The sequence below is a fragment of the Lolium perenne genome, chromosome 5 (assembly GCF_019359855.2).
Source record: "Lolium perenne isolate Kyuss_39 chromosome 5, Kyuss_2.0, whole genome shotgun sequence".
Lineage (NCBI taxonomy): Eukaryota > Viridiplantae > Streptophyta > Magnoliopsida > Poales > Poaceae > Lolium > Lolium perenne.
In genome coordinates this window covers 20785771-20810789 of record NC_067248.2, presented here as the reverse complement: position 1 = coordinate 20810789, position 25019 = coordinate 20785771, and the positions used below count along the sequence as shown (strand labels likewise).

At 44.0% G+C, this 25019-nt stretch overlaps 1 pseudogene; it reads right to left on the bottom strand.

The window, feature by feature from the left end:
* LOC127303184 (mRNA export factor GLE1-like) overlaps positions 1 to 23191 on the bottom strand; it is a 70614-nt pseudogene extending 47423 nt beyond the window's left edge.
* Positions 23192 to 25019: the final 1828 nt, after the last annotated feature.

The window sequence follows — 25019 nt, the reverse complement described above, 5'->3', positions numbered from 1 at the left end:
GAGGAAGTTTTCAAGGATCAAGAGAGGAGGATGATATACACCATGATCAAGGAGAGTGAAAGCTCTAAGCTTGGGGATGCCCCGGTGGTTCACCCCAGTATATATCAAGAAGACTCAAGCGTCTAAGCTTGGGGATGCCCAATGCATCCCCTTCTTCATTGACAACATTATCAGGTTCCTCCCCTGAAACTATATTTTTATTCCGTCACATCTTATGTACTTTGCTTGGAGCGTCTGTTTGTTTTTGTTTTTGTTTTGTTTGAATAAAATGGATCCTAGCATTCATTGTATGGGAGAGGTACACGCTCCGCTGTAGCATATGGACACATATGTCCTTAGGCTTTACTCATAGTATTCATGGCGAAGTTTCTTCTTCGTTAAATTGTTATATGGTTGGAATTGGAAAATGATATATGTGGTAATTGGTATAACATCTTGACTAATGTGATACTTGGCAATTGTTGTGCTCATGTTTAAGCTATTGCATCATATACTTTGCACCTATTAATGAAGAAATACATAGAGCATGCTAAAATCTGATTTGCATGTTTGGTTTCTCTAAGGTCTAGATAATTTCTAGTATTGAGTTTGAACAACAAGGAAGACGGTATAGAGTCTTATAATGTTTATAATATGTCTTTTATGTGAGTTTTGCTGTACCGGTTCATCCTTGTGTTTGTTTCAAATAACCTTGCTAGCCTAAACCTTGTATCGAGAGGGAATACTTCTCATGCATCCAAAATACTTGAGCCAACCACTATGCCATTTGTGTCCACCATACCTACCTACCACATGGTATTTCTCCGCCATTCCAAAGTATATTGCTTGAGTGCTACCTTTAAAATTTCCATTCTTCACCTTTACAATATATAGCTCATGGGACAAATAGCTTAAAAACTATCGTGGTATTGAATATGTACTTATGCACTTTATCTCTTATTAAGTTGCTTGTTGTGCGATAACCATGTTTATGGGGACGCCATCAATTACTCTTTGTTGAATATCATGTGAGTTGCTATGCATGTCCGTCTTGTCTGAAGTAAGAGAGATCTACCACCTTATGGTTAAGCATGCATATTGTTAGAGAAGAACATTGGGCCGCTAACTAAAGCCATGATTCATGGTGGAAGTTTCAGTTTTGGACATATATCCTCAATCTCATATGAGAACATTAACTGTTGCTACATGCTTATGCATAAAAGAGGAGTCCATTATCTGTTGTCTATGTTGTCCCGGTATGGATGTCTAAGTTGAGAATAATCAAAAGCGAGAAATCCAATGCGAGCTTTCTCCTTAGACCTTTGTACAGGCGGCATAGAGGTACCCCATTGTGACACTTGGTTAAAACATGTGTATTGCGATGATCCGGTAGTCCAAGCTAATTAGGACAAGGTGCGGGCACTATTAGTATACTATGCATGAGGCTCGCAACTTGTAAGATATAATTTACATAACTCATATGCTTTATTACTACCGTTGACAAAATTGTTTCTTGTTTTTCAAAATAAAAGCTCTAGCACAAATATAGCAATCGATGCTTTCCTCTTTGTAGGACCATTCTTTTACTTTTATGTTGAGTCAGTTCACCTATTTCTCTCCACCTTAAGAAGCAAACACTTGTGTGAACTGTGCATTGATTCCTACATACTTGCATATTGAAATTGTTATATTACTCTATGTTGACAATATCCATGAGATATACATGTTACAAGTTGAAAGCAACCGCTGAAACTTTATCTTCCTTTGTGTTGCTTCAATGCTTTCTACTTTGAATTATTGCTTTATGAGTTAACTCTTATGCAAGACTTATTGATGCTTGTCTTTAAGTACTATTCATGAAAAGTCTTTGCTTTATGATTCAGTTGTTTACTCATGTCATTTACCATTGTTTTGATCGCTGCATTCATTACATGTGCTTACAATAGTATGATCAAGATTATGTTGGTAGCATTGTCACTTAAGAAATTATCTTTGTTATCGTTTACCTACTCGGGACGAGTAGGAACTAAGCTTGGGGATGCTTGATACGTCTCAAACGTATCTATAATTTCTTATGTTTCATGCTACTTTTATGATGATACTCACATGTTTTATACACATTATATGTCATTATTATGCATTTTCCGGCACTAACCTATTAACGAGATGCCGAAGAGCCAGTTGCTGTTTTCTGCTGTTTTTGGTTTCAGAAATCCTAGTAAGGAAATATTCTCGGAATTGGACGAAATCAACGCCCAGGGTCCTATTTTTGGACGAAGCTTCCAGAACACCTGCGGGGAAAGGAAGTGGGGCCACGAGGTGGCCACACCACCAGGCGGCCCAGGCCCTGGCCGCGCCAGCCTATGGTGTGGGCCCCTCGGGCACCCCCCTGACCTATCTCCTCCGCCTACTTAAAGCCTTCGTCGCGAAACCCCCAGTACCGAGAGCCACGATACGAGAAAACATACTGAGACGCCGCCGCCGCCAATCCCATCTCGGGGGATTCTGGAGATCACCTCCGGCACCCTGCCGGAGAGGGGAATCATCTCCCGGAGGACTCTACACCGCCATGGTCGCCTCCGGATTGATGAGTGAGTAGTTCACCCCTGGACTATGGGTCCATAGCAGTAGCTAGATGGTTGTCTTCTCCCCATTGTGCTTCATTGTCTGATCTTGTGAGCTGCCTATCATGATCAAGATCATCTATTTGTAATGCTACATGTGTGTTTGTTGGGATCCGATGAATAGAGAATACTATGTTATGTTGATTATCAATCTATCTATGTGTTGTTTATGATCTTGCATGCTCTCCGTTGCTAGTAGAGGCTCTGGCCAAGTCATTGCTTGTAACTCCAAGAGGGAGTATTTATGCTCGATAGTGGGTTCATGTCTCCGTGAATCTGGGGGAGTGACAGCAACCTCTAAGATTACGGATGTGCTGTTGCCACTAGGGATAAAACATTGATACTATGTTCGAGGATATAGTTATTGATTACATTACGCACCATACTTAATGCAATTGTCTGTTGTTTACAACTTAATACCGGAAGGGGTTCGGATGATAACCTGAAAGTGGACTTTTTAGGCATAGATGCATGCTGGATAGCGGTCTATGTACTTTGTCGTAATGCCCAATTAAATCTCACAATACTCATCATGTCATGTATGTGCATTGTCATGCCCTCTCTATTTGTCAATTGCCCAACTGTAATTTGTTTACCCAATATGCTATTTCTTATGGGAGAGACACCTCTAGTGAACTGTGGACCCCGGTCCATTCTTTTACATCGAATACAATCTACTGCAATACTGTTTTACTGTTCTCTGCAAACAATCATCATCCACACTATACATCTAATCTTTGTTACCGCAAGCCGGTGAGATTGACAACCTCACTGTTTAGTTGGGGCAAAGTACTTTGGTTGTGCTGTGCAGGTTCCACGTTGGCGCCGGAATCCCTGGTGTTGCGCCGCACTACACTCCGTCACCAACAACCTTCAACGTGCTTCTTGGCTCCTACTGGTTCGATAAACCTTGGTTTCTTACTGAGGGAAAACTTGCTGCTGTACACATCATACCTTCCTCTTGGGGTTCCCAACGGACGAGTGCTTTACCGTCACAAGGAAGCTACAACTCCCACGTCAACAGCTCTGTCCTGGGTAGCACGCACCAGGTAGTGCGCCACTACTAGCTTCATATTGCGCCACTCCTAAATGTCTGAGGTGCGCCACTGGATAGAAAAAAGGTGCGCCACTACTAAAATTTGAAATTTCTAGATCTGGATCTGGATCGGGATCTGGATCTAGATCTGGATCTGGCACATTTTGTTTCGAATTTTTTTGGCTCGTTATTTTTTCTCGTTCTTGTTGCTAGAATTATTTGTGCAATGTTCATTCTCATTTTTCTTAGCCTAGCCGCCGGTGATGATGGATGAGGGACGTAGGAGAGGTGAAGAGAGGTGAGGAGATGTAGGAGAGGATGAACAAGAGGACGAAGGCCAGGGGTAATGGAGGCTAGAGGGTCGCCGGAGGGTCGTCGGAGAGTAAGGTCACCGGAGGTCACCATAGTGGAGGAGCTCGCCGGAAAGTAAGGTCACCAGAGCTCGACATAGTGGAGGAGGTCACCGGAGTGAAAGGAGGAGAGGAGAGGAGGAGGTCGCCGGAGTGAAAATAGGAGAGGAGAGGAGGAGGTCGCCGGAGTGAAAGGAGGAGAGGAGAGGAGGAGAGCAGGAGGAGGAGAGGAGAATGAAAGCAGGAGAATGTGTGGAGGAGGAGGGAGGAGGGAGGAGGGGGTTAAGTGGCCGGCTCCTCCCATTTTGAAATTCGTGGGCGGGAAGCTTAGCAGTGGCGCACCAAGGCATGGGTGCGCCACCGCTATTTTTTTTCTATTTTTTGCCCAAAATCTAAAACCTGAAAGAAGTCCTGTTTCTGTTTTGAATTTGATGAATCCATTTTTTGTCCAAACGGCCGTAGGCCGTTGAATTCGAATAGGAAATTTCGCGTAGATCGATTTTGATATAAAAAGTTTTTCATCGGAGGTCGTATGCAACCAGAAAACCCGTTTTACCGAAAGATGACGCCATTTTGCATAATATATCAAATTCATTTTTTTCAATTTTCACTAAACCTAGATGACATATTACATGGGCATTTCAAAGGATTTAATTTTTTGAATTTTATATCTACGCTCAAGGTTTTGAACAACAAGTCAGGTAAACCACCAGTTAATACCAACCACGGTTGACTTGATTTTCGATAGATTGAAATGCTTTCAAATTCAGCATGGTTGTGAGATTAATCGTACCCACTACTTACGACTGTTGCACTTCACTCGCTGTTCGTTCATTCACTTGCTCATGAACTCGCTGCTTCGCCAGAAGCGACTACTCGCCTCCTTTCCTCCGCTGAAAGATGCTTAGCCAGAAGCGACGAAGGAGGGGAGCTGGGGAAGGCCGACGATGGCAATGAGGGGGAAGCTGTCGTAGCGCGCCACTGCTAAGTGGTGCCCAAACATTTCCACCCCCCCTTTACATAGTAATGGCGCACCATGTAGAGGTGCGCCACTGCTACAAAAAATAGCTGTGGCGCACCTCTGCATGGTGCGCCATTGCTATGTATAAGGCTGGGTCAAACCCATGGTCAAACTTAGTGGTGGCTCACCGCAGGAGAGGTGCGCCACTACTACATTTTTAATAGTGGCCCACCACTTTCCGGTGCGCCACTGCTAAGTAGTAGTGGCGCACTGCCCTCCTGGTGCGCCACTAACACCCATCTTACGGCTAGGCCTTTTCCTAGTAGTGTGAGAACCGCAAACGCCGCATGATGCACCAGAGTGGGCCTAGCAATGCCCCGAAGTATCGCCCCAGTTCAAGCGGAGGTTTCACTCCAAGAAACAATAACAAAACCTTTATGCTGAACTCGCGCCCCGGTTATCAGAACCGGAGTGGAGGAAACTTCAAGCCAGGAAGCCACAACAACAACAACAACAACTACCACAACAACTTCAACCATGCTCCGCCCAGAGCTCCCAACACCACCACCAACAACAACGCCAACACCGCCCCCAGAACTGGAAGCAACGCCGTCCCTGTCGCCCCCAAGGACAAGTCTACCATCACCTGCTATGAGTGTGGAGTGGTGGGACACTACTCTAACGAGTGTCCCAAGAGGCTCGCCAAGCTTGCAGGCAACACTGCTGCACCTGCTCAGCAGCAACGCCGTGTCTCCACCGGAAAGAAGTTCGCCCCCAACAGTCCCAACAACCGCAACGGCCGTCTCTTCCACATGAACGCCGAAGAAGCCCAGGAAGCACCAGATGTTGTACTGGGTATGTTTCCTGTCAACTCAGTACCTGCCAGAGTGTTGTTTGATTCCGGAGCATCTCATTCTTTTGTCACGGAAGACTTTGCATCCACAAGTAAAATTCAACCTATCAGCCTGAAGCATGTCATGATAGTTCAAATCCCCGGATCAACCACCAAAGCCAGAAAATTTTGCAAAAATGTACCCATCATCATACATGAAGTAGAGTTTTATGCCAATCTAATTATTCTGGGAACCAAAGGTCTGGAAGTAGTACTGGGAATGGATTGGATGGCCAAACACCATGGATTGATTGACTGTGCTAAGAAAGCCATCACCATGACTAGTAGCACCGGTATCATAGTCGAACATGTATCTGAAAGACTACCCAGAAAATTCACCTGCAACCAGAGTGTAGCCAAGCCCACCTTAGATCAGATCAGGGTCGTCTATCGATACCCTGATGTGTTTCCTGATGGTTTACCCGGTATGCCCCAGATCGGGATATCGAGTTTATCATCGAGCTAATCCCTGGAACAGGACCTATAGCCCAGAGAGCCTATAGCATGAACCCCGCAGAACTAGTGGAGCTGAAGAAGCAACTGGATGAATTACTAGCCAAAGGTCTGATACGACCAAGTGAGTCGCCTTGGAGATCCCCCGTCTTATTTGTGGATAAGAAGGACGGTGCCAGTCGTTTATGTACGGATTACCGTAAGCTTAACGATGTCACCATCAAAAACAAATACCCCTTGCCAAAGATAGAAGACCTGTTTGATCAACTGACCGGAGCCACAATTTTCTCAAAGATTGACCTGAGAACCGGATACCATCAACTGAAGATTCGTGCTTCGGATATCCCTAAGACTGCCTTTACCACCAGATATGGATTGTACGAGTACAATGTCATGTCATTTGGACTGACCAATGCCCCCGCGTACTTCATGAACCTCATGAACAAAATCTTTATGAACTTTCGGGATAAGTTTGTCGTTGTTTTCATCGATGACATCCTAATCTACTCCAAGTCTGAAGAAGAACATGAGCGACACCTGGAAGCTGTCTTAGATACCCTTCGTGAGCATCAATTGTATGCCAAGTTCATCAAGTGTGAATTCTGGCTGAAAGAAGTAGGATTCCTGGGACATATCTTGTCTGCAGGAGGAATTGCCGTAGATCCCACGAAGATCAAGACTGTTGCAGAATGGAAAGCCCCAACCACCCAAACCGAGGTCTGCGCCTTTCTTGGATTAGCCAGATATTACCGTAGATTTGTCGAAGGCTTCTCGAGCATCGCTCGACCAATGACCCAACTGCTGAAGAAGGACAAGAAGTTCGAATGGCCTGACAAATGTGAAGAAAGTTTTCAACAACTCAAGAGTAGACTGACCTCAGCCCCAATTCTGATCATGCCGGACATCACCAAGCCATTTGACGTCTATTGTGACGCTTCCAAGATTGGTCTTGGTTGTGTGTTGATGCAAGAAGGCAAGGTGATATCTTATCTGTCTAGACAACTAAAGCAGCATCAACAGAATTATCCAACCCATGACCTCGAGCTTGCAGCTGTAGTTTTAGCACTGAAGGTATGACGTCATTACCTCATGGGTAATCGCTGCGAGATCTATTCGGATCACAAAAGCCTGAAGTATATCTTCACCCAGAAGGAGCTGAATATGAGGCAGCGCCGATGGATTGAATTGATCAAGGATTACGACATGGATATTCACTACCACCCCGGCAAGGCCAATGTGGTAGCGGATGCTTTGAGTCGACTGCCGTGTCAGTTGAACTCCATGATAGCAGAAGAACAACCCAACCTATACCAGGAGTTTGAACAGTTTAGAATGGAGCTAGTTAGTGAAGGATTCCTAGCCAGCATCGAGCTTCAGCCTACTTTGATTGGTCAGATCAAGGAAGCCTGATACGTCTCCGACGTATCGATAATTTCTTATGTTCCATGCCACATTATTGATGTTATCTACATGTTTTATGCACACTTTATGTCATATTCGTGCATTTTCTGGAACTAACCTATTAACAAGATGCCGAAGTGCCGATTCTTGTTTCTGCTGTTTTTGGTTTCAGAAATCCTAGTAAGGAAATATTCTCGGAATTGGACGAAATCAAAGCCCAGGGGCCTATTTTCTCACGAAGCTTCCAGAAGTCCGAAGGAGAGACGAAGAGGGGCCACGGAGGGGCCACACCCTAGGGCGGCGCGGCCCCCCCCCTTGGCCGCGCGGCCCTGTGGTGTGGGGCCCCCGTGCCGCCTCTTGACCTGTCCTTTCGCCTATAAAAAGTCTCCGTGACGAAAACCCCAGTACCGAGAGCCACGATACGGAAAACCTTCCAGAGACGCCGCCGCCGCCGATCCCATCTCGGGGGATCCAGGAGATCGCCTCCGGCACCCTGCCGGAGAGGGGAATCATCTCCCGGAGGACTCTACGCCGCCATGGTCGCCTCCGGTGTGATGTGTGAGTAGTCTACCCCTGGACTATGGGTCCATAGCAGTAGCTAGATGGTTGTCTTCTCCCCATTGTGCTATCATTGTCGGATCTTGTGAGCTGCCTAACATGATCAAGATCATCTATCTGTAATTCTATATGTTGCGTTTGTTGGGATCCGATGAATAGAGAATACTTATTATGTTGATTATCAAAGCTATGCTTATGTGTTGTTTATGATCTTGCATGCTCTCCGTTATTAGTAGATGCTCTGGCCAAGTTGATGCTAGTAACTCCAAGAGGGAGTATTTATGCTCGATAGTGGGTTCATGCCTACGTGAATGCGGAGGAGTGACAAGAACCACTAAGGTTATGGATGTGCTGTTGCCACTAGGGATAAAACATTAGTGCTATGTTCAAGGATGTAGTCACTAGTTACATTACGCGCAATACTTAATGCAATTGTCTGTTGTTAGCAACTTAATACCGGAGGGGGTTCGGATGATAACCTCGAAGGTGGACTTTTTAGGCATAGATGCGGTTGGATGACGGTCTATGTAATTTGACGTAATGGCCAATTAAATCTCACTATACTCATCATGATATGTATGTGCATGGTCATGCTCTCTTTATTTGTCAATTGCCCAACTGTAATTTGTTCACCCAACATGCTGTTCGTCTTATGGGAGAGACACCTCTAGTGAAATGTGGACCCCGGTCCAATTCTCTTTCTTGAAATACAATCTACTGCAATCTTTGTTCTACTGTTTTCTGCAAACAATCATCTTCCACACAATACGGTTAATCCTTTGTTACAGCAAGCCGGTGAGATTGACAACCTCACTTTGTTTCGTTGGGGCAAAGTACTTTGGTTGTGTTGTGCAGGGTTCCACGTTGGCGCCGGAATCTACGGTGTTGCGCCGCACTACATCCCGCCGCCATCAACCTTCAACGTGCTTCTTGGCTCCTCCTGGTTCGATAAACCTTGGTTTCTTTCTGAGGGAAAACTTGCTGCTGTGCGCATCATACCTTCCTCTTGGGGTTCCCAACGAACGTGTGAGTTACACGCCATCAAGCATATTTTCTCGGCGCCGTTGCCGGGAGATCAAGACACGCTGCAAGGGGAGTCTCCACTTCTCAATCTCTTTACTTTGTTTTTGTCTTGCTTAGTTTTATTTACTACTTTGTTTGCTGCACTAAATCAAAATACAAAAAAATTAGTTGCTAGTTTTACTTTACTTGTTATCTTGTTTACTATATCAAAAACACAAAAAAATTAGTTTACTTGCATTTACTTTATCTAGTTTGCTTTATTTACTGTTGCTAAAATGGCCAACGCTGAAAACACTAAGTTGTGTGACTTCACAACCACAAATAATAATGATTTCTTATGCACACCTATTGCTCCACCTGCTACTACAGCAGAATTCTTTGAAATTAAACCTGCTTTAATGAATCTTGTTATGCGAGAGCAATTTTCTGGTGTTAGTTCTGATGATGCTGCTGCCCATCTTAATAATTTTGTTGAACTATGTGAAATGCAAAAGTATAAAGATGTAGATGGTGACATTATAAAATTAAAATTGTTCCCTTTCTCATTAAGAGGAAGAGCTAAAGATTGGTTGCTATCTCTCGCCTAAGAATAGTATTGATTCATGGACTAAATGCAAGGATGCTTTTATTGGTAGATATTATCCCCTGCTAAAATTATATCTTTGAGGAGTAGCATAATGAATTTTAAACAATTAGATACTGAACATGTTGCTCAAGCTTGGGAGAGAATGAAATCTCTGGTTAAAAATTGCCCAACCCATGGACTGACTACTTGGATGATCATCCAAACCTTCTATGCAGGACTAAATTTTTCTTCACGGAATTTATTGGATTCAGCTGCTGGAGGTACCTTTATGTCCATCACTCTTGGTGAAGCAACAAAGCTTCTTGATAATATGATGATCAACTACTCTGAATGGCACACGGAAAGAGCTCCACAAGGTAAGAAGGTAAATTCGTCGAAGAAACCTCTTCCTTGAGTGATAAGATCGATGCTATTATGTCTATGCTTGTGAATGATAGGACTAATATTGATCCTAATAATGTTCCATTAGCTTCATTGGTTGCACAAGAAGAACATGTTGATGTAAACTTCATTAAAAATAATAATTTCAACAACAATGCTTACCGGAACAATTCTAGTAACAACTATAGGCCATATCCTTATAATAATGGCAACGGCTATGGTAATTCTTATGGGAATTCTTACAACAATAATAGGAGTTCACCCCTGGACTTGAAGCCATGCTTAAGGAATTTATTAGTACACAAACTGCTTTTAACAAATCTGTTGAAGAAAAGCTTGGGAAAATTGATATACTTGCTTCTAAAGTTGATAGTCTTGCTGCTGATGTTGATCTTTTGAAATCGAAAGTTATGACTAATGAGAATCATCATAATAAAATTACTACTACAGCAAATGCCATTCAAGTTAGAATTAATGAGAATATAAGATTAATGGCTGAGCTGGCGCTAGGTGGGATAGAGAAGAAAATGAAAAACTAGCTAAAGAGAAGAATATAGCTAAAGTTTGGACTATTACCACCACTAGTAATGCTAATGCTACACATGTTGCTGCACCTCCTACTCATACTAATAAAAGAATTGGTGTTAGCAATGTTTCCACTTCGAATGCAAAGCGCGAAAAACTGCTTGAAACTGCTAAAACTGCTGAAACTGCCTGTGATAAAGCTGCTGAAATTTTTTCCAACATTGGGGATGATGATCCCATTGCTTTAGATTATAATGGTTTGAATTTTGATGATTGCCACATCTCTGAAGTTATAAAGTTCTTGCAAAAACTTGCTAAAAGTCCTAATGCTAGTGCTATAAATTTGGCTTTCACGCATCATATTACAAATGCTCTCATAAAAGCTAGAGAAGAGAAACTAGAGCGTGAAGCCTCTATTCCTAAAAAGTTAGAGGATGGTTGGGAGCCCATCATTAAGATGAAGATTAAAGATTTTGATTGTAATGCTTTATGTGATCTTGGTGCAAGTATCTCTGTTATGCCTAAGAAAATTTATAATATGCTTGACTTGCCACCGCTGAAAAATTGTTATTTGGATGTTAATCTTGCTGATCATTCTACAAAGAAACCTTTGGGTAAAGTTGATAATGTTCGCATTACCATTAACAATAACCTGGTTCCCGTTGATTTTGTTGTCTTGGATATTGAATACAATGCATCTTGCCCCATTATATTGGGAAGACCTTTTCTTCGAACTGTTGGTGCTATCATTGATATGAAGGAAGGTAATATAAAATATCAATTTCCTCTCAAGAAAGGTATGGAACACTTCCCTAGAAAGAGAATGAAGGTACCTTTTGATTCTATTATGAGAACAAATTATGATGTTGACACTTCATCTCTTGATAATACTTGATACACACTTTCTGCGCCTAGCTGAAAGGCGTTAAAGAAAAGCGCTTATGGGAGACAACCCATGTTTTTACCTACAGTACTTTGTTTTTATTTTGTGTCTTGGAAGTTGTTTACTACTGTAGCAACCTCTCCTTATCTTAGTTTTGAGTTTTGTTGTGCCAAGTTAAGCTATTGATAGAAAAGTAAGTACTAGATTTGGATTACTGCACAGTTCCAGATTTCTTTGCTGTCACGAATCTGGGTCCACCTCCCTGTAGGTAACTCAGAAAATTAAGCCAATTTACGTGCATGATCCTCAGATATGTACGCAACTTTCATTCAATTTGAGCATTTTCATTTGAGCAAGTCTGGTGCCATTTTAAAATTCGTCAATACGAACTGTTCTGTTTTGACAGATTCTGCCTTTTATTTCGCATTGCCTCTTTCGCTATGTTGGATGAATTTCTTTGATCCACTAATGTCCAGTAGCATTATGCAATGTCCAGAAGTGTTAAGAATGATTGTGTCACCTCTGAATATGTCAATTTATAATGTGCACTAACCCTCTAATGAGTTGTTTCGAGTTTGGTGTGGAGGAAGTTTTCAAGGATCAAGAGAGGAGTATGATGCAACATGATCAAGGAGAGTGAAAGCTCTAAGCTTGGGGATGCACCCGGTGGTTCACCCCTGCATATATCAAGAAGACTCAAGCGTCTAAGCTTGGGGATGCCCAAGGCATCCCCTTCTTCATCGACAACATTATCAGGTTCCTCCCCTGAAACTATATTTTTATTCCATCACATCTTATGTGCTTTTTCTTGGAGCGTCGGTTTGTTTTTGTTTTTGTTTTGTTTGAATAAAATGGATCCTAGCATTCACTTTATGGGAGAGAGACACGCTCCGCTGTAGCATATGGACAAGTATGTCCTTGGTTTCTACTCATAGTATTCATGGCGAAGTTTCTCCTTCGTTAAATTGTTATATGGTTGGAATTGGAAAATGATACATGTAGTAATTGCTATAAATGTATTGGGTAATGTGATACTTGGCAATTGTTGTGCTCATGATTAAGCTCTTGCATCATATGCTTTGCACCCATTAATGAAGAAATACATAGAGCATGCTAAAATTTGGTTTGCATATTTGGTTTCTCTAAGGTCTAGATAATTTCTAGTATTGAGTTTGAACAACAAGGAAGACGGTGTAGAGTCTTATAATGTTTTCAATATGTCTTTTATGTGAGTTTTGCTGCACCGGTTCATCCTTGTGTTTGTTTCAAATAAGCCTTGCTAGCCTAAACCTTGTATCGAGAGGGAATACTTCTCATGCATCCAAAATACTTGAGCCAACCACTATGCCATTTGTGTCCACCATACCTACCTACTACATGGTATTTTCCGCCATTCCAAAGTAAATTGCTTGAGTGCTACCTTTAAAATTCCATCATTCACCTTTGCAATATATAGCTCATGGGACAGATAGCTTTAAACTATTGTGGTATTGAATATGTAATTATGCACTTTATCTCTTATTAAGTTGCTTGTTGTGCGATAACCATGTTTATCGGGGACGCCATCAACTACTCTTTGTTGAATTTCATGTGAGTTGCTATGCATGTTCGTCTTGTCTGAAGTAAGAGAGATCTACCACCATAGGGTTAAGCATGCATATGTTAGAGAAGAACATTGGGCCGCTTAACTAAAGCCATGTTCCATGGTGGAAGTTTCAGTTTTGGACAACAATCCTCAAATCTCAAATGAGAAAATTATTAATTGTTGTTATATGCTTATGCATAAAAGAGGAGTCCATTATCTGTTGTCTATGTTGTCCCGGTATGGATGTATAAGTTGAAGAATAATCAATAGCGAGAAATCCAATGCGAGCTTTCTCCTTAGACCTTTGTACAGGCGGCATAGAGGTACCCCTTTGTGACACTTGGTAAAAACAATGCATTGTGATGATCCGGTAGTCCAAGCTAATTAGGACAAGGTGCGGGCACTATTAGTATACTATGCATGAGGCTTGCAACTTGTAAGATATAATTTACATGATACATATGCTTTATTACTACCGTTGACAAAATTGTTTCATGTTTTCAAAATCAAAGCTCTAGCACAAATATAGCAATCGATGCTTTTCCTCTATGGAGGACCATTCTTTTACTTTCAATGTTGAGTCAGTTCACCTATTTCTCTCCACCTCAAGAAGCAAACACTTGTGTGAACTATGCATTGATTCCTACATACTTGCTTATTGCACTTATTATATTACTCTATGTTGACAATATCCATGAGATATACATGTTACAAGTTGAAAGCAACCGCTGAAACTTAATCTTCTTTTGTGTTGCTTCAATACCTTTACTTTGAATTATTGCTTTATGAGTTAACTCTTATGCAAGACTTATTGATGCTTGTCTTGAAGTGCTATTCATGAAAAGTCTTTGCTTTATGATTCACTTGTTTACTCATGTCATATACATTGTTTTGATCGCTGCATTCACTACATATGCTTTACAAATAGTATGATCAAGATTATGATGGCATGTCACTCCAGAAATTATATGTGTTATCGTTTTACCTGCTCGGGACGAGCAGAACTAAGCTTGGGGATGCTGATACGTCTCCGACGTATCGATAATTTCTTATGTTCCATGCCACATTATTGATGTTATCTACATGTTTTATGCACACTTTATGTCATATTCGTGCATTTTCTGGAACTAACCTATTAACAAGATGCCGAAGTGCCGATTCTTGTTTCTGCTGTTTTTGGTTTCAGAAATCCTAGTAAGGAAATATTCTCGGAATTGGACGAAATCAAAGCCCAGGGGCCTATTTTCTCACGAAGCTTCCCGAAGTCCGAAGGAGAGACGAAGAGGGGCCACGGAGGGGCCACACCCTAGGGCGGCGCGGCCCCCCCCCTTGGCCGCGCGGCCCTGTGGTGTGGGGCCCCCGTGCCGCCTCTTGACCTGTCCTTTCGCCTATAAAAAGTCTCCGTGACGAAAACCCCAGTACCGAGAGCCACGATACGGAAAACCTTCCAGAGACGCCGCCGCCGCCGATCCCATCTCGGGGGATCCAGGAGATCGCCTCCGGCACCCTGCCGGAGAGGGGAATCATCTCCCGGAGGACTCTACGCCGCCATGGTCGCCTCCGGTGTGATGTGTGAGTAGTCTACCCCTGGACTATGGGTCCATAGCAGTAGCTAGATGGTTGTCTTCTCCCCATTGTGCTATCATTGTCGGATCTTGTGAGCTGCCTAACATGATCAAGATCATCTATCTGTAATTCTATATGTTGCGTTTGTTGGGATCCGATGAATAGAGAATACTTGTTATGTTGATTATCAAAGCTATGCTTGTGTGTTGTTTATGATCTTGCATGCTCTCCGTTATTAGTAGATGCTCTGGCCAAGTTGATGCTAGTAACTCCAAGAGGGAGTATTTATGCTCGATAGTGGGTTCATGCCTCTCGTGAATGCGGAGGAGTGACAAGAACCACTAAGGTTATGGATGTGCTGTTGCCACTAGGGATAAAACATTAGTGCTATGTTCAAGGATGTAGTCACTAGTTACATTACGCGCAATACTTAATGCAATTGTCTGTTGTTAGCAACTTAATACTGGAGGGGGTTCGGATGATAACCTGAAGGTGGACTTTTTAGGCATAGATGCAGTTGGATGACGGTCTATGTACTTTGTCGTAATGCCCAATTAAATCTCACTATACTCATCATGATATGTATGTGCATGGTCATGCTCTCTTTATTTGTCAATTGCCCAACTGTAATTTGTTCACCCAACATGCTGTTCGTCTTATGGGAGAGACACCTCTAGTGAACTGTGGACCCCGGTCCAATTCTCTTTACTGAAATACAATCTCTTGCAATATCTTGTTCTCTTGTTTTCGCAAACAATCATCTTCCACACAATACGGTTAATCCTTTGTTACAGCAAGCCGGTGAGATTGACAACCTCACTGTTTCGTTGGGGCAAAGTACTTTGGTTGTGTTGTGCAGGTTCCACGTTGGCGCCGGAATCTCTGGTGTTGCGCCGCACTACATCCCGCCGCCATCAACCTTCAACGTGCTTCTTGGCTCCTCCTGGTTCGATAAACCTTGGTTTCTTTCTGAGGGAAAACTTGCTGCTGTGCGCATCATACCTTCCTCTTGGGGTTCCCAACGAACGTGTGAGTTACACGCCATCAAAGCCCAGAAAGAAAATGCCAGCATTGACGGAATCAAGAAACAAATAGCTGCAGGGAAAGCACCGGGATTCACTGTTGATGAAGCCGGAGTTCTTTGGTACAAAGGACGCCTCTGCGTACCATCGGACTCAGACTTCAAGCAAGTCATACTGCAAGAAGCCCATGACACCCTTTACTCAATCCACCCCGGAGGTACCAAGATGTATCAAGACTTAAGGAGCAATTCTGGTGGCATGGAATGAAGAGAGAGATCGGAAGTTACATCGCCAAGTGTGATATCTGTCAGAGAGTCAAGGCTGAACATCAGCGACCCGCAGGACTGCTGCAACCCCTACAGATACCAGAATGGAAGTGGGATTCGGTAGGAATGGACTTTATCACCGGTTTGCCCAAATCCAGCAAAGGAAATGATTCAATCTGGTAGTTGTGGATAGATTGACCAAGGTAGCCCACTTCATCGCTGTCAAGACCACGTATCAAGGCCCGAAGCTAGCTGAACTGTACATCTCCAGAATCGTCGCCCTGCATGGAACTCCGAATGACATGGGCATACCCTTCGGGTACCCATTATTGTTATACCTGGATCGGCTCGGCCCAATATGGAGAGAAGGCCCAACAAGACAACCCGAAGAAGTAGTCGACTAGGACTCTTGTAAAACCCTAGGCTGGTTGCATATATAAAGCTAGCCAGGGGACCCGAAATAAAGGGGGGCGAAGATATAGACATAGAGATAGACAACATAACTCCGCCTACGGCGACACCATGTAAACATATTGTGATCATATAGTAGATTGCTAGCAGCACGTAGGGATCCTCCACCGAGGGGACCCGAAGCTGGGTACGTCGTGTGCCTAATCTCGTCCCCGGAATCTCCATCGTCGCTCTCCCGAAACCCTAGTCTACAATATGTAGGCATTGCCGAGGTATTCCCTCGTCAACTGGCGCCGTCTGTGGGAAGCAGCGATGACTGGATTTTGTGATCCGGGCGAGATCCGTTGAGACCATCATCAAAGATATCGGAAGATCGGAAAATTTCGAGTTCATCAGCAAGCAGCGACTTCGTCGTCATCTTCGCAAACAAACGGTAAATTATTCGAGAGAGTACAGCAGATCAAGTCGCCACGCATGTTCGCTTCGGCTGCCGGCATGCGTGCGTATGTACGTTTTCAACAAGGCTCCAGGGAAAAAGAAGTGCACATTACACAAGTTTCAAGATTCAGAGTTTGTTTCCGTGTGGGATTTGGACTCTCCAATAAACAAAATCAGATCAGCGAAAGGGATTGCCAGCCGGATCAAGGTCCAAGAAGAAACAGACAAAGTACAAACACAGCCAATGTGACTTCGTTAAAAAAAACAGTAAAACAAAAGGAAGCGAGCTGCCGTACAGGTTTTTTGTACGGGCCTCAACATGAAGCCATCGGGAAATCAAGCTTCAAAGAAAATCATCGAGTGGAGAAGCAAATCGGTTCATATCAGTTCGGGCAACTTTTTCGCTGTTAAGTCCAAACGAACTTATATCGCCATCGACTTCGGAGGAGCCAACATCATTACCGAATACGTCCACCTCATCGACTGCTGCTCCCCTACACGGATCAAGCCAACCAAGTTCGTCAGCGACGAACGTCCGACACAAAAATATCAGGTCAACAACTTTCGGCTAAAACGCGGGACGTCTCCGCTTCATCGGTTGCACCCTCTTCATCGACTACGTCGGCCACATCTACTACTTCTGGCCAGGCGTCGCGTGACTATAGACTCCATCTTCCGGACGACCTACTTCCACCTTGACCTCGACGCATCCAACAATAAAGCTAAGTGTTCATCTTCCGAGAGTCAATTATTTGTTTACTTTTGCTATACCCGAATATTCGGAGATTGTGCCATTACAATATTACAGCAAATACACTCAACACTGGGAGCTCTGCCATTACTTCATTACCACAAATATATTCGATTACTTGGCGAATTTCTTTTCTTCGGCTCTGGATATATCTCCTTCGGCTCAGTGGATTTATTTTCAGCTTAGTGAAATTACCTTCTTCGGCTCAGTGGATTTATTTTCGGCTTACTAGATTGATTTTCTTCGGGTTATCGTTGGTTTCCTCTAATATAATACTACCGGGCGGATTTCTGGGTCAGTGGATTTATAGTCGATAATTATTATTGGATTTATTTCTTCGGGTCAGTGAATTTATTCGGATTCATCTATATGGATATTAATGGTTTACTCTTACACAATATTACCCGATGCGTTTCCGGGTCGATGGATTCATCTTCTACGGTTATTACTGGATTTATTTTCTTAATCAATGGATTCATCCTCTATGATATCAGCGGATTTATCTTCTATGGTTATTACTGGATTCTTCGGGTCAATGGATTCATCTTTTATGATATCAACGGATTCATCTTCAATATATGCTCTATATGGCGTAATCTTCAACGTGGATTCATCTCAAATACTTCATCTTGGATTCATCTTCGCGGAATCATATTATATTATTGACAATGGCTTCATACTAAATGGTTTCACCGTATATCATGTCGTGACTCCATCAACCTCTTTCGACATCATGGCTAACACTCGGGGGCTCAACCATGACTTCGCCTCGGGTCGCAACTGCGACACAGCATCTAAGTAACAAATCATAACGTCACCCCAGCAGTGCTCGGGGGCTCGGCTATTTCTTCATCAACAATTTGGCGGCATTCATTATTTGCTATTTGGTGGTTTCTACTTTGGCTAGATTTATTATTTACACTCGAAGACTTCATCGTGCATCGACTTCGTCGTGTCCAAAAAGCTAAGTGTTCTTTTATTTTGCACACAGTTGATTATTACTTACTTTCGTCGCACCCGATGCTCGGGGGCTGCGACATATATTCACTTTACATATCATCGAATCCGAGCATCTGACACCGCATGCGAAAAAGAGAGTCAAGGAAAAGATAGAAAAAGTTTGTTCATTTGTGCAGGAGAAAGCAAATTTCAAAGTATATAAAAGAGAACTCGACGAAATTGTCTACAGGGAGAACTCGACGAAATTGTCTTCAAGAAAGAACAGGACCCGAAAAATTATCCTCAAAAAGGTCCCGAGAAATTATCCTCAAGAAATACCCGACGAAATCAGGAACCCGACGAAATCAAAAGAGTACCCGGCAAAATCAAAAGAGTACCCGACGAAATCTTCTTCAGGGAGGAACCCGACGAAATCTTGAGAGAACCCGACGAAATTTTATTCAAGGAGGTCCCGAAGAATTATCTCCAAGGAGGTCCCGAAGAATTATGTTCAAGGAGGTCTCGACAAATTATCTTCATGGAGGTACCGAAAAATTATCTTCAAAGAGGTCCCAAAAAATTGTCCTCAGGAAGGACCCGAAGAATTAGGGAGGACCCGAAGAAATTTTCCTAAAGGAGGAACTCGACGAAGTTATCATCAAGGAGGAACAAAAAAAAAAGAGAGGACAGACAAATCTTCGGGTCCATTGACTCGTCATTTGTTTCGAGCAAGAGCATCGGCGATGTGCTTGACGACAATATAGAAAAACCCAATATATTCGGCTGTCTCATCACGCCCGAGAAAAATATAGAAGAACCCGCAAAATGGGTCATTGCATCAGCCGAACAAGGCACTTGTCAAAATATTCTCAGAGCGCCAAAGTCGCGAACAATCTCTGAATGCCGCAAAACTCTGCGAAGGTAAGACCCCGGGTCCGTCCTGTGTGGCGTGGCATCGCCAAAGACTGCGCTCTGCTACTTTTTTCCACATCAAAAGATGTGAAGAAATATCCCAGCGGACGCGCTGTGGACCCGATAAAATATGACTGGGACTCGACAGAATGGTAAGACCTTAAGCGGCACCTGTCGAGTTAGCACCAGTATCCCGAGATCATGTCCGGGGATGTGATCTTGAAGTAGGTTTTTGCGGATTGCCACTAGAGCAGTTAACTAGTACCTGATCCGTCAGATGAACTAGACCCAACTACCATTATCCCTGTGCAATATAGATATGGATGTCACATAAAAATAGCAACGGCCTGGATTCGATAAAAAGAGGGGCTGCGCCAAGTTCTTTATTGAGTAGTACAACTTGAGCCTATGCCAGGTGCAAGCACCTCCTCATAGGCTCGGGGGCTACTCTTATCGAGAAGCATTGTTTACCCTCTCGATAAGATACAAGAAAGAGAAAAATTGTGGAGTCAATTAAAAGCAAGTTGAGCCTACAACCAAGCACAAGTCCTTGGCTGTAGCCTCGGGGGCTACTCCCATCGGGAGCGCTGTTCGCGCGCCCGACAAATATGAAAAGTTTGAGAAAGAATGACAATATTGCGGCATAAGGTGTTGAGCCTACAACCAAGCACAAGTACTTGGCTGTAGCCTCGGGGGCTACTCCCATCGGGAGCGCTGGTCGCGCGCCCGATAGAAAATAACTTCGAGAGCATCTACGATAATCAAGGTTTGTAGACTCAACTCGATTCTACGACTCGAGTAGAGCCTACTCCCATCGGGACCACATGGATTTCATCAAGTCCTCCAGAAATATAGTTAAAGTTCTTCATCGAGTAGTACAACTTGAGTCTATGCCCAAGTGAGAGAACTTGTCCATAGACTCGGGGGCTACTCCTATCGGGAGCGCTGGTCGCGCACCCGATAATTTCAAGAATCGTCGACATCATCTACACTACACATGATCTACGACATGGACCTCGCCTGGTATTTTCTTCGACTTCGGAGATGGTTATGCTTGGAGTTTCTACGCAAGTCTTCGACTTCCCTAAAATCTTGGGGGCTACTGACATGGGCATACCCTTCGGGTACCCATTATTGTTATACCTGGATCGGCTCGGCCCAATATGGAGAGAAGGCCCAACAAGGCAACCCGAAGAAGTAGTCGACTAGGACTCTTGTAAAACCCTAGGCTGGATGCATATATAAAGCTAGCCAGGGGACCCGAAATAAAGGGGGGCGAAGATATAGACATAGAGATAGACAACATAACTCCGCCTACGGCGACACCATGTAAACATATTGTGATCATATAGTGGATTGCTAGCAGCACGTAGGGATCCTCCACCGAGGGGACCCGAAGCTGGGTACGTCGTGTGCCTAATCTCGTCCCCAGAATCTCCATCGTCGCTCTCCCGAAACCCTAGTCTACAATACGTAGGCATTGCCGAGGTATTCCCTCGTCACCAAAGTCTATAGTGTCAGATAGAGGATCGCAATTCACCTCAAGATTCTGGCAGAAAGTGCATGAAGGACTAGGAACTCGTTTGAATTTCAGCACCGCCTATCATCCGCAGACCGACGGACAAACTGAAAGAGTCAACCAAATCCTGGAGGACATGTTGAGAGAATGTGTACTGGAATATGGATCCAAGTGGGAAGACTGCTTGCCTTATGCAGAATTCTCATATAACAATAGCTATCAAGCCAGCTTACAGATGGCCCCCTTTGAAGCCCTGTACGGAAGGAAGTGCCGTACCCCCCTGAACTGGTCAGAAGTCGGAGAAAGCCAAGTCTTTGGACCAGATGTTCTTCGTGAAGCTGAAGAGAAGGTGCACAAGATCCGTGAGTACCTCAAGACGGCGCAATCAAGACAGAAGAGTTACGCCGACAAGAGATGCCGGGAGATGACTTTTGAGATTGGAGATTTTGTCTATCTCAAGGTATCCCCCTGAAAGGAATGCAGAGATTCCAGCTGAAAGGAAAGCTTGCGCCCCGATATGTCGGACCCTTCAAAGTTCTGAGTCGCCGAGGCGAAGTATCCTATCAACTAGAGTTACCTGAAGAAATGTCGGCTGTGCACGACGTGTTTCACATCTCACTCCTCCGGAAGTGCCTTGAAGTCCCCGAGAAGACCGAAGTGTTCAAGAATATCGATCACCGATCGGTGGACATCAATCAAGACCTGACCTACCGCGAAGTGCCGATTCGCATCCTGGAAGAAGCTTACCGAACCACTCGCACGCGAAGCATCAAGTTTCTGAAGATACAGTGGAGCAACCATACTGAAGATGAAGCTACTTGGGAACGAGAGGAAGACATGAAGAAAGAATACCCCGATCTCTTTAGCACCTAATTTTCTTTAAGATCTCGGGACGAGATCTTTTGTAAGGGGGAAGGGTTTGTAACGGGGAAGGGTTTGTAAGGGGGAAGGGTTTGTAAGGGGGAAGCGGTTTGTTTGGATTAGGCGCGGGATTATGGCTTCTAACACCGTTTTAGAAGTAAATTTAAACCGATGGTTGTGGTGATTCGATGGTATGATTGTCCGGATTTACCACTCTGGCTCTTTTAATAGTACTCTAGTATTATCTCGCAAGTCGACTCTGCCTGGACTCGGGTTGTGCGGCGTCGAGTAGACTCCTCCGGCCACGTCCAATCTCTGCTCATTAATGCTAGATCGGTCTAGGTACGACCAACGTGGGAAGGACCAGCCCACGGTTGATGTAACATCCCAAATTTCAATAAAAGAGAGAGAAAGAATTTCAAAATTCCAAATTTCAGAACCAACAAAAACTCTTCAATTGCATATAGTGCCATGCATAGGACTTGTGCATTTTGTGTGATATGCCATGATGATTGTTTTGTTGTTTGTTTGATGAACTCTAAAACCCTAAAGTGATCAAGTGAAGATCACAAAACAATTCCACCAAAAATAGAAAGAAATGAAAAAGGAGGAAAACCCTAAAAACCCTAACTTATGGCTTATGCCATTTTTGCAAATCTTGACCTAAGACCCATTTGATCTTCACCATTACTTGTAATATGCTATTTTATAGTTATTACAACTTTGGAGAATCAAAGAGACACCTTTGAACCAAATCAAAATTCAAAATCTTGATCACATGGAATAATGGTCATTTTTGACTTTTACTCTCTGGTCACTACTTTGAGCCTCTGTATTTCAAAATTTTCAAACTAAACCAGCACAAGTCTTCGCACCACATCCAAGTACTCAACCAGGTGAACAACTTTTGTGAAGATCATCACACCAAATTCTCCTTGGATCAAAAGTTAGAAGCTAGCAAAGATGGAACTTTGAAACATTGGCAAGATTCTCACTTTGCAAAATTTGATCAAATCTTGCCATTTCTTTTGCACCACCTGCCCTAGCACTGATCCTTGGACACACCTAAACCTAACCCATGCCTTGGCACCCTTTGGAGACGACCAGAACATGGCTGGCCATGGCCATGCCGGCCACGTTCCCCTCGACGCACCACCCCTCTCTCCCTGTCTCTCCCGACCTCGCCACCATGTCAAACAGCTCGCCCATGATCCCAGAAGATTTCCCGTACTCGCCATTGACCGAGAGGACGTGGCCACGACCCGCCATGGACGCGCCCAGTACGCTCCAGGTACGCCGCCAACGGCATGGGCGACGTCACCATGCACGGACGCGCGCGACACGGCCACGCGGCGTTCGCCGAATCTCGCCATACCCCGACCATATCCGCGCGCCCTGGTACTTCTCTCGCCACGCGGAGTCCACCGGACACGCCGTCGTCACCACCTAGCCCCTACGGTCGCCGGAGAGGACGAGCGCGCCCGCCACGGCCGCGCCAGTACATGCAAGAACCCGACCAACACACGCACCCCCTTGCCGCGCCGTTCACGCTCTCAGCACCGCAAATGATGTCGTGAACACGATCGCGTCATCGCCTAGCCCTCTAGCACGCCGGAGAAGCCGCGCCCTTGTCGACCCTGCCGCAGCACCCACGGCCAACCTCGAGCCTATAAAAGGAGGCCCTGCCTCGACGATTCCTTCACACCGCAACACTCCCCTCCCCTTCCTCGACTTCCTCGCCACCTCGCCATGCTCGATTAGCCACCAGAAGCTCCCAATTGCTAGATCGCCCTCGCCCACAGTAGCCGACGATCGCCGGAGAAGGAAGCCGCCCCTGGAGCCACCGCCGGTACCATGAACCTCGCCGTCGTCCACAACTTCACCGTGCACACTACCAACCATAGCTGGAGCCACCGTAAGCCCTCCGACCCCCTACCTGAGCCGCCGGCGAACCCCTCTCTCGCCGTCGACGACGACGAGCGTGAGCCGTCGATCTGTGATCTAATCCAACGCCCCACGTTAGCCATACCGTTTCGGGTTTTAAACGCCACTGACTAGTGGATCCCACCAGTCAGGCAGCCCACGCGTGCGTGGACGCGTGGTGGGCTGGCTTGGGCCATTTTATTTCGTTTTGGCCCAGTTAGCTTTCCCGCGCAGCCCAGCAATTCAAATCTGAATTTTTCAAATCCATTTAATTTCAATACTGTACCCAACTTTGAAAATCCACAGAATCTGTTTGGCTTGGCCAAATTTAACAAACTTTATGTTGTTAGAAAGCTATGGAAAAGTTCTACAACTCGGCACTGGTCTCACCTTGAGATCTGTGGTAGAATTAATCTGACAAAAAGATGAAGGCAGGGACTTTTCCCTATTCAAACAATTCTTAAAAATCAACCAAAATAGATATTTAAATTTTTCCAACTCTAGTAGCTCACTTATGACTTACACTATTTGTTTCTGCAAGAAAATGGTGTGGTCACTTTGCATGATCATGCCCTAGTTGAAATAGGGGGCAATATGACTAGTTTAACTAGGTGATATTGTCCAAAACTATTATGCAAACCTTATGAAGTGTTTTACTTCATTTAAATCTTGTCTCAAGTGAATTCATGTGATGTTTGAACCCCTGGTCAAACACTCTTATATGAAATGCTTGGAGATTTAAATCAATTGTAGAATCAATAAATGGTATGAGGTGGTCTACCTCATTTAAATCATTTTCTCAAATGATGATAATGAATGGTTGACCTTGGTCAACATAAGTTCATGTATTATGGTTTGAGAAATTAAATCTTAAGAAGATTTCAATGAGAGGAATTTATTCCCAAAGAACCCTATGGACATTAAGTCTCACATATGAAATAAGAGGAACTTATTCTTCCTTCAAGTCACACAACCAATGCACCTAAATGGAATTATTTGTGTGCTTAGTCTAGTTTGTGTGAATAAATATGATGTGTGGAATAGTCATTGAATTAGTGAGTAATTATACTCGTATTCAAATTTAGACGCTAGCACCGGAGACTACCAGGAGGAGGAAGGATACTATCAAGAGGAAGAAGAAGAGAACCTTGAGAACTACCAAGGCAAGCTCATA